This window comes from Ammospiza caudacuta, chromosome 4 (genome assembly GCF_027887145.1).
Source record: "Ammospiza caudacuta isolate bAmmCau1 chromosome 4, bAmmCau1.pri, whole genome shotgun sequence".
NCBI lineage: Eukaryota > Metazoa > Chordata > Aves > Passeriformes > Passerellidae > Ammospiza > Ammospiza caudacuta.
Window position 1 is genome coordinate 65,528,743 of NC_080596.1, and position 14,519 is coordinate 65,543,261.

Genomic DNA, 14,519 nt, shown 5'->3' on the forward strand with positions numbered 1-14,519 from the left:
GACATAGGCAGAGCTTCGCTGGCACATTATGCAACTCCTGCACTTCTCATCTCAACTGCATGCACAGAAACACAAACACTGCTCTATGATGGCTCTTACCACAACAGCCAGAGTGCAAAACAGATGGGGCAAGAGAAGAAAGACACAACTGACAGGTCCTGTGCTAAGGGCACAGGCACCAGGATAATCTTTGGTTATCCGCCCTGCTGCCATTGCACTGAATCCTGGTGTTGGAGACATGACGTAGAACAGTTCCCAAGCCATCTTAGGTATGTGCTTGTATTTGGGAACAGCAAGTAAGAAGCTTTAAGGATATTAAACTTTGTAAATAAAAGCGAAAAATATCAGTTTGTATATGAGTAAAACATTGAAGGAAATTAAAAAGAAATGAGAAAAACCAGGGATGACTCAGCCACAGCCTGAAAAAATCAACCAACTTTCAGCAGACAAATTCTGCCTCTGAGTGAGCAGCAGCTCTGGTGAATACACAAAACAACCCAGTTTCAGCTCAAGGTCAGATGGACCTAAATGACTACCTCAGGAAATGTCTAAACCTTTTAATGCAAATAATGAGAATGAATACACTTTTATCCCATAGCATCAGCTCAACTCAGAACATAGTGCAGATAAATGTATAAAATAAAATGCAATTTGGGATCTGATGGGATCTCAAATTTCTTATTTTTAATTTGAGCACCAAACCTGAGCCTTTAAATGGGTAGCTTGCTGTCTCAGCTGGCAGTGCCTGCTGTATCAAAATATGCCTGTACTGTATCTACCTGAGCATGAAAGAAATCTTTTTATCAGAAAGATTTTTTTATTAGGAATTCTTCTAGTATAGACATGATGCAGAAATATCTACAGCTATCTTGCTTGTTTGAGTAAAGATTTGCAAAGCTTAGAATACACTTATATAATTGCATAGGTCCACACCCATGTAATTACTGATGATGTATACAATGCTAAAAAAACCATAAAGGGATGTATGATTTCTAAATGGTTTGAAGCTAAAAGCCTTGAGTAAATAGACAATTCTTTTAACTTTTAACACACAAAAACCTCATGGAATTCAATGCAAGCCATATGGGCTTTGCAGTAATATGATTAAGGTCAAAACCAAAATAATATATATAGGAGAAAGTAATATCAGAGGAGTGAGTGAGTAACTGAGGAGAACAGCATAGCTCTATACTCACTTCTGGCAGCTAATTTAAAATCTTGACACTATGGTCAGGGCAGAGGTGAGGGGATTGGTTTATCCTCTCACAGTATGAGAAAACAGCATGGAAGTTTTCATTCCCAGTGGCTGCAGTTAGTTTATTCTGCAGCTACTGCTGTAATGATCTCCTGATCAGTACTGCAGCTTTCAATGTGATTTTTCATGAGCTAAAATAAAAAAAAAATATTTAATACAGGGAAAACATGCTGCAAACTGAGCCTATGCTGTGTCAAAACACTAAAGGTGATCATGAAGATGAAATATTTGAATAATTTCTGTGAATTCTGTACCTATTTGCAGTTTGAAACAGGTCAAGGAAAAATCTTAACCTCTAATATGAACACTAAGAAGCTAGTTAATCTAATAGATTAAAATTATTTACACAGTAGGAAACACTTATTACCAGTCCTTAAAGTGGCTGGTCATGAAAATAAGAGCTATGAAGCATCAACACACTGATAATGATGGACTGATGCTATTTCCTTCAAACTTCTACAATAGAATAATAGTAATTCTTAGCCTGAAGACAGATATGCTGGAGAAACTGAATTTTGCAGATTATTTTTGTTGTTGTTGGGTTTTTATTTTGCTTTTTTTCCCTCTTAAAGTATGTTGACTAGAAATGTCATAGCTCCTTCCCCTAACCCAGTAAGGCACAAACTCCTCTAGGCGAGATGTGAAGGTTCTTCAAATTAAGGTTAGTTCACTGGTGCTGCTGGCTCTTGGATTTAATAACCTGTTTCCCTGCAATGAAAATTAAACTGTGAGACACATTTTTCCCCAGAATTCACCGTGGGAGTGCCCTAGAACTCATCTCTCTATGACACCACGTGGAATTGTGGGCAATTGTCCCCAGAGGCGCTCACGTTTCACCAACAGTTCTGTAACTGGAGCATGGCTCACATATTCTCACATCGTGGTAGCCCTGTACTGCTACCTGTGCACAGACATGGGGCACACAGCACCCTGTGGGAGTGCCTGCCATTTAGTACGATTTGTACCTGTAATTGCAACTGATAAATTCACCAATGACTTAAAATCCTGTGTAGAGATACTTAAACTAGAGAACTGTAACTTATCAATCGAGGTTTAATATCAAGAGGAAAACATGTACCTAAGGCCAGTGCAATTTTTCCAAACTGCTGCTTTTAAAAATTGTACTTGACTAAAAGCATCCAGGTTGTTGCCATGTGTCTGCCCTAGTCACTTTTTTATCACAGTGTTGACACTGCTGGTTGTCAAAAATACAAAAATGTGTAAATTTCTACAAGCTAAAAATTATAAGTGATTAATAAATGACTGTATATTTCTAATCATATACATCTACACCTAGACTATCCTAACTCAGTGTATTTACTTTTTTCAGATATATGATCCCTGCTTTAGAAAGACAGAACATAGTACATATTGCCCTGTTGTTACAGAGACAGGTCAGACTACCCCAGGAAAGACCATCTAGAAAGGGGTTTTCAGAGGCAAAATATCTCCCTTTCTAAGTGTGATTGGTGTCTTTGAAAATTCTTTGTAGTCAGCATGAAAGCAAGGGCAGGTAGTCCACTTTTTGCAGCAGCGGCAGATAAATCAGAACGTCTATGCTAAACACCCACTAAGTGCACAAGATAGAACTTGCTGTTGCTGCCCTTGCCCCCAAAGCCATGCTCACCTTTCCTGCTTTCATCAAATATTCTCTGTTCAAAGAAGTACCCACCTGCCTCATTGCTGCTTTTTTGTAATGGGATTCAGGTGATAAATATACACAGAAGGCATAGTAATCCGAGTTCCTAAAGGCTTTTGGGGCTGGTAATCATCCTATTTAAGAGGATGTTTCTAGTTCAAAAACTAGAAACAATTCTTCCAAAAATTTCCTCCATGACTGTTAGTGAAGGACAAAAATCACATGTAAAATACCTCTTTTTTTTTGCCCGCTCCTTTTTCTCTTCATGCTTTTTTATTTCTGTTTTTTTTTTTTTTCCCTTCTCAAAGTCTCCCTCCTATATTTGGCAAAGTCAGCAAGTTAACTCACACTGTTTAAATCTAACACTGCTTTTTAGTCAGCAGCATTTACAATCCACGGGCCACCTCCAATGCCTTAACAGTACAGCTAAGGTCCCAGTAGAGCTGGAATTTGGATTTTGTTCACCTACAGGATTTTATGTCTTTCCACAAAAAAATGGGGGGAAATTCTCTTTTATATTAGTTCTGGATGTGATATTTTTGGAAGAGATTTAGCATAAGATCCGAAATATAGACTGGACAGATCGTTTTTTTAAATACAAAATTTTGAGACAAAAGTGACAAGACTCTGAAAACCGAAAGGGAAATGCATTAAGTGGTTTCTTGACATGATGATTTGTGCTTCATTTCAGCTGTATGACGGAATTTCTCTCCGGGCCTTAAGGGCTGGCAGCCCCACTAAACTGTTAATGGTTCATCACAGATGGAGTGGCAGGGGAGACAAAATGAAGTGCAGGTTTCATATTCACAGTTCAGGACTTGTGGAAGAGAGACAAATCAGGGTACATGTGCCTTCTGTGTAGTGAGCTTGGGAATAGAATGAAATTATGTACAATATAAATATTTATAAGGCTCAGCCTCAGTTCTTTGGTAGCACCTGCCAAGGAACTGTGTGGGTTGTCAGTTGGCTACGTGGTAGATCATCAGCAGTCTTTGACAAGCCAGGAAAACATTCCTGACAATCTCATTTGTCTGTACACGTGCATTTTATTGATTCTTCCTCTACTGACCCTAGCTTCCTGTTTTTCATTGCAATATATACCCATCAACTTCATTGACTACTAAAACCCTATAGATCTCATCAGATCACCCATGAAGGTACTGAGTTACAAAATGAATGGCAGCATTTTAGGGAATATCTTAGAACTCTAATTTAAAAGTCAGATTGCTCTCCTTCGCTTTAAATTCTCTTGTACATACTGTTATAAATCAGTCTCCCAATGGCAGATGCAGATTGGGAACTGATAGTTACACTTCTCTACCAATAAATTAGAGATCAGAGCCAATTGGGACGTCTGGAGGCAATGGGATTTGATTGAAAATGAAGGGCAAAGAACCAGTGATCTTGTCAAAACCAGTAACTACAGTTTGGCATTTGTAGGATTGTCAAAGGAAAAAGGATGAAAGAAGAGAGGATTAACTAGTATCACTGGAGAGAAGAAATAGAGTAGATAAGTATCAAAGTATAAAGGTGATAAAGCAGAGAAATGGCCATACTTTTCTCTTGACAGTCTTCATTAAATTTCCCAACTACAGCTTTATCATTCTAACCATGCCTTTCCATGATATATATGCAGTTTTTCAATCTGAGAAACTGCTTATGTTATGAGCAGTTTCTATACAAATGCTCAATTTAAACACTATCTAAAACTGCTATAAACATCTCCAGGGGCATAAACACTGAAAATTGCAGAGAGTTTCTTCAGTGTAATACTTGAAAATGTACAAGTATGTCAAGATGACAATTAATTTAGTACCACTTAACATATTTGCACACACGCTCTCTAAGTGTGTGTAAAACTAAGCTGGTCCACTATGATGTATTTATACCAGAATAAGAAACATATTTATAATTGATCACTGGTTTTCTTGAGAAAAATCTCACTTGAAGTGGACCATGTGAGCATATGAAAAAATGCACCATAAATCAGATTTACTGCTGCGCTGAACTGTGCAGTTTCCTTCCTTTTCCCCTCCTCCCTTTTGTTGTTTATTAGAAGTTTTTATCTATCTGTAAAGCATGCAAATGCTCACAGAACAACTTACATCAACAGAAAGTTATTTATCTCATGGGAATCTAGAGAGAAGACAGATTAAGAGGTTTTTTAGACAGATGAGAGATCATTCTCTCTGTCTCTTCGCAAGCAATTTGGTGCCACAGCAAAAGCAAGTGATGCTGAGAAATAGCAAGTGATGCTGATGCATTGCAGACGGCTTGTTGATACAAGGATTGAAGAAGGTGGAAACTTGAGTAACAGTGAAATGGGCCTTAACACTGGGCAGACACTTCTGGACACCTCTGTGTTGGTGTCCCTGGTCAGTGAAGAGCCTGAAGGGCTGGCACCAGAGAGGGCACAGTGGGGACAGTGAAAGGACCCTCCAAGCATTCAGCAGGTCACAAACAGCAACATAAACCCATAAAGAAAAGCTGTTCAAGAGATTGAATTTCTACTAATTACTAGATTGAATTTATCTGGTTTAGTAGAGATTCATTGAGTTTTGCAGTGGAGGAAAACTAATTGATGCTTCAACTGAAATGAGGGATGTGTTCTAACCTGGAGGCTAAAAACCAATGGCACAGTGCCTGTGCTGTAAAATATGAAGGTAAAAAAGGAAAACCACCATTGTAAGAAGACTAGAGAAAGCAACTGAAAACAAGAAAAAATTAGTCTACCAAAAGTGAGTGACAGAAATCAAATGGATGGTGTGAGTTGAGCTGGAATGAAAGAGTTCAGTAGAGAAAGGAGAAAAATAAAAAAGAGCAAAAATGCTTAAGAGGAGTTAATAATTTGAATGAAACAGTAAAGAAATTTTAATTAAAAAAAAAGAGACCTTTCAAATATTCATTACCTCTAAATTTAGCTTTTTATCTAAACTGTGCCAATGACATATGTGAGCATGTTCAGTGCTGGACTCAGACACTCACACGTGCCCAAGGGACAACAGCTGGAGCCAGAGCAGGGACAGGGGCGTCCCTGGTCTGTGGTTTCACTCTGGCTGGAGCCAGTGGGGTCTCTGTGCCAGTCCCAGCCCCCAGGCTGGGTGTGTGTCCTGGGAAACACCCACAGCAGCTCCAGGGGGAGAGAGATTCAGTGCCAGTGGCTGCAGCAGCCCCCAGGTGTCTGGTACCACCTGCAGGGGGGAGAAGCATCTGTATCTCCTCCAGATCACGTGTGTGGAGTGTGTTGTAGCATCCCTTTACAAGCACACCAGTATTTTGTGGAGAGAAGACTTTTCATACTCATTAGGAAAGTTAAAGCCCAAAGAGAGATACTTTTAATGAATAATTTGAGGAGGATACCTTCATAGTGTTCACACTATTATCTAATTAAGATGAGTGGAAATAATTAACCTGCAGTGCTCCAGGCAGTCATTGTAATGTGCTTTTTAAATGTTTTATAGGAATTCAGGGAGAACTGCCACAAAATGGTGAAATTAAACCAGCTCATGCTTCTCAGTTCTGCTGAACTAGTCGCTGAGTCAGCTATCACCTAGGTCAGTCAGGAATAGGTAAATTCCAAGACTGCTCCCAAAGTCAACAGCAAATTTTCCATAGAATTCTGTAGGATTTGTCTGGAGGTTAAATTTTATATTACATGCTTAAATTGCTAATATTTTTCTGCAAATTTTTGTGGTTTGGGTAAAGCTGATTTTGGTTGGGGCTGATGGTGACATCACACTATCTTTGCACAGAAGACACCACACCTTTCTGGCATACTAAGAGTTTCCAGTTGCTAAGCTGCCAGTCTTAAGGTAAAGTGCTCTACTTTCCACTGATAATCTGTATCCTGCTTTCAAAAAATTAATTTTTTGACTAAGACAAAAGAAGGGCAGAAAAAAGTAATGAAGATGTTACTTTTCACTTTTGCAAAAAAATCTAAAGAAAACAAAAATTGTGCCATTCATTAAATGCTTCATTAAAAATGCTATAGAGAAGAAATAGAAGAAATTGGTATCACTCCTTCCTCTTCAGCAACTAGCCTTAAAACCAAGTGCAACATTATGTTTACATTTACATTTCCTTTGTACAGAGGTTATTTACTACACACTATTTGATATAGTTAGATGCTGTACACTCTGCTAACAAAAAAGTAAGAGCAGTGTTTTATTTCAAATTTTTTCTGGTTTCCTTAAGAGTGAGGGAGCTACTTTTGTGGTTTTTACAACTGTGTGTACAGGTCCATCTTGAAAACCACTTCTAGGCACACAGGAGGTGACAGTCTGAGTTTGTTAGAGCGTGGTGCTAATAACACCAAGGTTGGGGGTTGAATCTGTAATGAAAAACACCTGGCATGTGAGCATGATGGATTTTAGTAAGACAGATTTGCAATCAGACTGGCTAGAAGTGAAAAATATATTCTTGTCTGTCCCATCCCATAAGGGCCACTGTGTAATTTGCTACAAAATGCAGAACTTCTAGTCAACCTTCTCATCCATCTTGACTACAGTTGCATTCAGAGACTATAATTAATTTCAGATAGGCTGAAGAATTAATGGTCTGGATAGCAGTGATCATATACTGTAACTTTTTCACTGGAGTTCTAAAAGTATTAATTAAAGAAGTCCCTTTGAAGCAACAAATTCTTTAAGTGGTGAATATGAGAACGTAACTGACAACAATTCCAAGTGCAATTTAAAGTTTCATAAGAATCAGGAGTCATGTATTTGCTGAAATATTATACGCTATGATGCATTTGCACCATTTTGATATAATGTTTAAATAAGTTAAAAAAAAAAACATAATTTTTTCCTCTTAGGAAAAATAAGTCTTTGGCTCTGTGGCAGACTCAAATGAATCCCTGGCTGAGGGTCCCTAACTATTCCTCTCTTCCTTTACAGGTTTTCCATGACAGCATCTGACTGCCTAAGAACAGCCCTTTCCTTTGCAGAACTGGTTTTATTTCCTGATGCAGCTGAGAGCACGTCTCTGAAAGGAATTCTTTCTAAATGCCTGGAGTAGTGATGTATTTGGGTGGGATTGAGAATAAATGCTAAACCTGGGCAAGTGTGAGCCTACCTTGCTGTCCAGTTCACATAACACTGACATGATCTTGTTTTCTATATCACATAGCTGGAGAGAAGGTGCAGTGTCATTGAAAGATGAGAAAAAAATGTTTTCCTGCTAATCCTTGCAGAAGAGAGAAATTACAGTATTCCAAGATACTTTCTGAGATTAGAAATTGCATTTATTGTCCTCTTTATTCAAGAAAGTTTTGAAAGGCATCTATTCTATTTTAGCTAAAGGATACCATGTAAAGCAAAACCTTGAAAAGATTAACTAGAAACAGCCTGAAAAATGTTAGATGATTATACACTGCCATAACAATGAGATTTATCTAACATGTGAAATATACAAAAAACCAAAAAATCTATTTCTTTTAGTTTTTCTACTAATTACAATGCTTTCAAGACTGGTTAATTCACAGAGCATTATGAGGGCAATTGGAGAAAAGGCCTTTGGATTTTGCCAGCCAAAAATCCTAATAAAACTAGTTCCTTGAACAAAGAAATGTGAAATCTGGCTTAACAAGGAATTTTGAAACCTTTGCAAAAAGCATTAGGAAAATTTTCCACTGAAACTTTTCATCGTAAATACTTTGCTAAGCATTGCAAAGAACATAAAGCACTAACACTGAAAGACAAAATAAACATCACTTACTGAATTAGAGTTTAAACGTTTAGGTTTTGGACAGCTCTTTAAAGATGCTCTCCTCTATGAATGAACAATTGCATGCACAGGCACGCACACAAACACTGACTGCAGCATGCTAATGCTGATAGCAGCTCTTCCCTGTGGCAATTCAGGACATAAGATAAAAGAAATAAAGTGCTGCAACAAGTGGGGTTTGGTTACTTCCTCCTGACTTTTTAACTAATAAAACATGCAGTTTTCTGTGGTTGAAATGTTTTTTCAAGTGCTCAAATTCTTCTCTTTTGCCTGCAGCTTCAATTTCCCCATACAAACTTCATAATTTAGTTCTCATCCTTTGTGTATTAATTACATTCCTAGTGCTAGTATCTCCTGCACTCTGTTCAAAATCTGCTACTAAGATAAAATTCCTGCCTCGACAAAATGCTTCATTCTGACATGGAGTTAGTGCTTGCTGCTCTGTAACATGGATAGACACCTCTTCTAAACTTTTCTCTCCCCATTGTTCCTCCAGCAGTAATACTCCTTTCTCATCTTGAGGAAACTCTCCACACTTTAAATATATGTAACTCATTTTGAGTAGTTACCTTAATATAAGGTCAATGTCTTTCTTCTCTTAGTGATCTCAGCTTTTTATCACCCAATTCTCTGAATTTCTAAGACTTTCAGAATTTCTATTTATATCCGTGCATGCACAAGGAAATGAAAACTGGACCATGTTCTTATTTTTCCCATCCCTTTAAACTCTTCTATTTGTGCACTGAGCTACAACTAAATCAAATCTTCAGAGAAAAGTAAAGAACAGTGAATGACATGAATAAGGGCACTTAGGGGATGCATTGCTTTGTATTTTACTTGTATTACATTTCTGCTTTTGTCAATGACTCCTTATCTATCTACTCATCACTTAGGTCCTATGTGTGGGAGGACAAGAACATTAATTTATATTCACACAAGACTTACACTTGTAAATCCAAGCTGACTCTGATCCTTAGGCAATAATGTCATACAGGATGATTGTAAATTACAGGATTTTTCAAAAGCTGGAAACAATCACTAGAAAGAACAAAAGAAAGACCTGTGGCAGCTACTGAATAGGAAGATGTGCTTGATTTTAACTTCAGTCAAAGAGACTTTGCAGTGCTCTGTCATGAGCTGCACGAAGCAAATTCTTACTTTGAGAATGACAGAACTTTCAACTGTGCAGGAAGAGCAAGTGCTGTGACCCCAGCTCTCATGGACCTAATTCTTGTGTTTTGAGTCAGGTATTTCCAAGCAAGTTGTACTTTGATGATCCTTGTGGGTCCCTTCCAACTCAGGATATTTTATGATTCAGCTTGTTGAAGAGGATCCTGTATCTCATTTTTCTCTTGCTTGCTTGGTGTCAATCAGAAAGGAAAATACCTAACTTTTGAACATGAGATCCTGGTGTAAGTCAGCTGTGATTTATGTGCTATACATAAAACCCCTATGTCTTTCTCATTTCCTATTCCTAAATGATTTTTTAATAGTGTTCAAAATTTTCAGCTAAACCAGTGTAAACCATGTATGACAACATGTGTCAGCTTGTGGTGAAAGGAGTGACCAAAGGAACATCAATTGATGAGTCACTAAATCTGGGAGAAGGAATAAGTAGGAAACCCACTGAGTGCTGCAATGCTCCCATAGAGGAAACAAGGACAGGCAAACTTCCAACAGAGAAAGAACTTGCCCCAAAGGTTCTATCATGAATAAAATTTTAAAAAATCCGTAAAGTCCCTTTAGAGCAAGGGTTATTGATTCTACCAGGACAAATCTATTCAGTTCAGAGGCTCCCCAGAGATCCTGTAAAACCACTCTCTTGCTAGAATAAATTGCCCTACTGATACTGGTTTTTATCAGACCTAAAAGCACAGAAATCCACTTGCTATATTTTTTACAGAAGGCTCTGATAGGTGGTTGGGGGTTTTTTTAGTTTTCTTTTCCAAACCACTTCCAATCTTAACTGCAATTAAATAAAATATTTTGGATGTTTTTATTATTATAGTTTGGCAATTGTCCTCAAGCTGATCTCTTGTCTTCCAATAGCCCATCCATACTTGGATATTGACCATCTTGGGAATCTGGAAACTGTTGCCAGGAATAAACTGAAATTCCTTTTTAGTTTCTCAAGACTTCTTCAAATGATTTCTTTCCCAGTGGAACACAAAGAAGCCTTGTTTTAAAGAAATAATTTCAGATTATTTCTTCAGAATCTTTACAACATATCACTTCAGATCAATTGCCACAGTGAACTCTTTAAAGTGTGAAATGTGGAGACTTCCCAGCAAGTCTCAGACAGTGTAAATAAGGCAAAAACAAAAAAGGAGAGAAAAAAACATTCATTATGGATTCTTACACATGCATGCACAAACCCATACAGCACATCTGTCTAATGTCAGGGGCTAGAGACAGGAGCTTTGCTGTCTAAAATGAGATCTGCAAAATCTAGTGGTATTTGTCGCTCAATTTAAAATCAGGAGATCAGATAGAGATATAACCATATTTATATATCGATAAATATATATTAAATTATATAAATTTTCAGGAAAAAAAATGTCATACTGCGAAAAATCTGGAATGACCGCATACATTTTATTAATTTTTAGGAAATACACTAATTAAGTCATGACCAAGTAAATATTATAAGTAGATATGTAAATCTGTAGCAATTTCTTAAAAAGAACAAAATAGAAAGAATAATCTTACAGCCCTTGGCATACGATTTTCCAGTTATGTTTGAATAAAGCTCCATTTTTCTGGTCTAAGGTAATTTCAGCAGAAGTACTCCATTTCTTATTATGTCCCTTAGGTTTTCATGAAGTAAAAAGTACATTACTTCTGAGAAGGTTCCTCAATGCCTAACAGCTAAGTGGTGAAAACCTATGGAAGAAACATATGAGCAGCAGTAAGCTGTTCAATTTTCAGTCTTTTCTGCTTGTTGAATTTAACTTCAAGTAATATCTGAATACAGAAAATAGTTCATTGTAGGTCTTGTTTCACACATAATATGGTGTAAAGCACATAATATGGAGTATGGTGATTTTAACTCAGTGAAAAAGTCCTGAATTCAGTTGAACAGAATCCAAATTCAAGAAGATTAATACACTGTTACAAGCCATTTGCTTTGGTGTTCTGTACTACCAGTCAGGCATCAAACTGTGGTTGGTTAGTTTAGAGTGCAGAATACATTAAGTTCCTGTGTGAAAGTTCTGTAACTAGAAAAGCCCATAAGCACTGAGCAGTCCAAACACAAATCAGTAACAGAGAGTGTCTCAAGGTGTTCCACTTTGTGATCCAATACAGAAGCTGATAAATTAATAGATATTGTTGATCTATTTAAATGAAGTAAAATAGATGAGAGGTGGATTTTAGCAATGATCTAAAATCAGAAGCAATGACTTGGCAAACTAGAGTACAGGAACTGAGCTATGAACAGAGTAGGTTGTTTGTAAAAACTTACAGAGACAGCTTTGGAAGAGAAGCACTAGAACTAGTATAGATTATTAAGGACTGGGAAGCAGAATTTAAACAATAACAGAGTGGAGAGACATTTGTTTAGAAAGTATCTTTCCACTTCGAGTCTTGAACACATTGACAAAATTATATGTTTTTGAATTTTTAATACAGAGCACTACCAATACTTACAGGAAGACAAACAATTCTCACTTTATCGAATAGAAATTAAGAATAATGAAAGCAATTTGGTGAAAGAAGCAGTAGGAAGGGAAGGACCCTTTTAAAATACCTTCTGCAAAGCCCATGTACATCCAATTAATGTAATTTTATTTGTAGACACTAAGAATTTAAAAGAGAAATCCATAATTAATCAGAATTTCTTCCCTCCAATTTAGAATTATATTGAGCTAGAAAGCAAATTCCCAATTATGGATTACATATGAAAAAAGTATAACAGGCACAAAAACATGAGCCGAATTTTTTTTAAAAAATGCCTAATTCAACAGTTTTTAAAGGTCTGCTAGGAGATACAGAACAAAATGTTGTTCACTTATAGAATTAGGACACTGGGGACACAGAAAAAGAAATAGATTTATTTAATAAAGAACTATAATAATTTCAGATATTATTTCCTATATAAGTGTTTAATGATAATTTTTGTGAATTACATGCACATTTTCTTATTAAGAAATAAAATGTCTCTACTAGTTTTGGCAACCTCAGAAGTGAGGAAAAAACCCTATAAAAGCAGTAATGAAAATCACAGAATAAATATACTGAAAGAGAAAAAAAATATTCTGAACAAAACAAGCTGATCTTTTTATACATAAGTGGAATTTTTAAATTGATACTCTTAAACATAGACTGGTACACCAGGAATATTTGCATGAAAGGCTTTTTCTGCAAATAGGACAGGAATCTCTCAGAAAATGCCTGTTTGGGTGACCTGTGCCACAAGGAGATTTATTAGCCAGCTCAGAAAAGTAGAGCAGTGCTCTCACTCTTCATTTTCTTTCAGATCACTTAGGCTTGGGGAAAGGAGATTTGGGGGAATTGTCACTTTGCACAGTCAAACCAGTTTGAGTGGCTGCGCTCCACTAGACAGTGACACAGAGGCTTGGACCATTCTGTCCCCAATTACCTACAAAGAAAACCTGTGCTCTGAAACTTCAGGAAATTACTGAGGTTCAGGAAGAGGGCCAGCAGGAAGATTTTTCTTTGAGATCTCCTAATAAAAAACACTGGGACTGACTGAGAAAAAAGGATAACTAATGAACCATCAGCAATATTTTTGGTGACTGTTTGGAATAAATGATTAATGATGGCTATATTAGTGCCAGGTAATTAAGCTTTAAAAAAAAATCTGTAGGTGTTTGGTATTGCTTTTGTTTTTGCAACAATTTTTTTCAAAGTGTCGTTTTATTTATAATTAATCATTTTTAGAAAGTCTTTAGACTTTAATATTGTTTTTTGCAATCTAGGGAACTTTTATTATTGCTATCTAAATAAAAAATAAATCAATAAACAAAAGAGGTAACAGGACAAATAACATTGAGAAAGGAACCTACTGACCCATTGTTCAGTATCTCAGAATCAATAAGCAATTTACTACAGCACTCTGTTACAGTATAGCTTAATGTGTTCTTGAGATCAAACCTGGCTATTTTTCAGGGTGCAATACACTGCAAATTAGCATCTGCCATTTTCTTTCTCTCCTTGAGTAGCCAGTGACACAAGCATTATGGCAGTTAATTCAGAAATAAAACCTCATTACTCAACACATATATATATCTTTAGACATGTGAACAAAATACTAATGAAACTGTTTTATTACTGTGGTTTATTTTTGAGACTGAGCTAATAGATGTGAGAGGACAATAACCACCCCAGGGTGGAAAATGTCTGTAAGAAAGCAGTGGATAGCAATCTCTCCTGCTGGCAAAGCTGCAGCCAGGAGTGATTGAGCCTTTAGGGTCCTGCTGATATTGGGGTTTTTACAGGCTCTTTTGTCAGACAGAACCACTTCCTGATTAACTTAAAATAGATATGTGCTAATTCCTTCACTAAAAGAGTTGCCAAATATTACAACAGGCTGCCCAGGGAAGTGGCGGAGTCACCATCCCTGGAGGGATTCAGGACATGTAAATGTGGCTCTTTGGGACACAGTTCAGAGCTGGTTGGACTCAATATTTTTGGAGGAGTTCTATGATTTGATTAGCAGATAGAAAATACTTGCACTGAAGTAAACCAGTGTTTGTATTTATATACAGAAAATTAATTTCTAATGTCTCCTCGGTTCTGAGTTGACCATTTTTGAAACCACCCTGTTCAGAAGAATTTTTAGCTTTTAATTATGACTGTGGGGCAGATGTATGAAAGGAAAAAAGCTTATTTTAAAATGAAACTGGTTTTACTGGTGTATTTCTAAGTTGGAATGCA

General features: G+C 36.8%; 1 protein-coding gene across 8 annotated transcripts in view; it reads right to left on the minus strand.

Annotated features, from left to right (window-relative positions):
- The window catches only part of KCNIP4 (potassium voltage-gated channel interacting protein 4), a 392,779-nt gene that overhangs the window by 47,154 nt on the left and 331,106 nt on the right, over positions 1 to 14,519 (minus strand). The gene's annotated exons all lie outside the window — the stretch shown is intronic.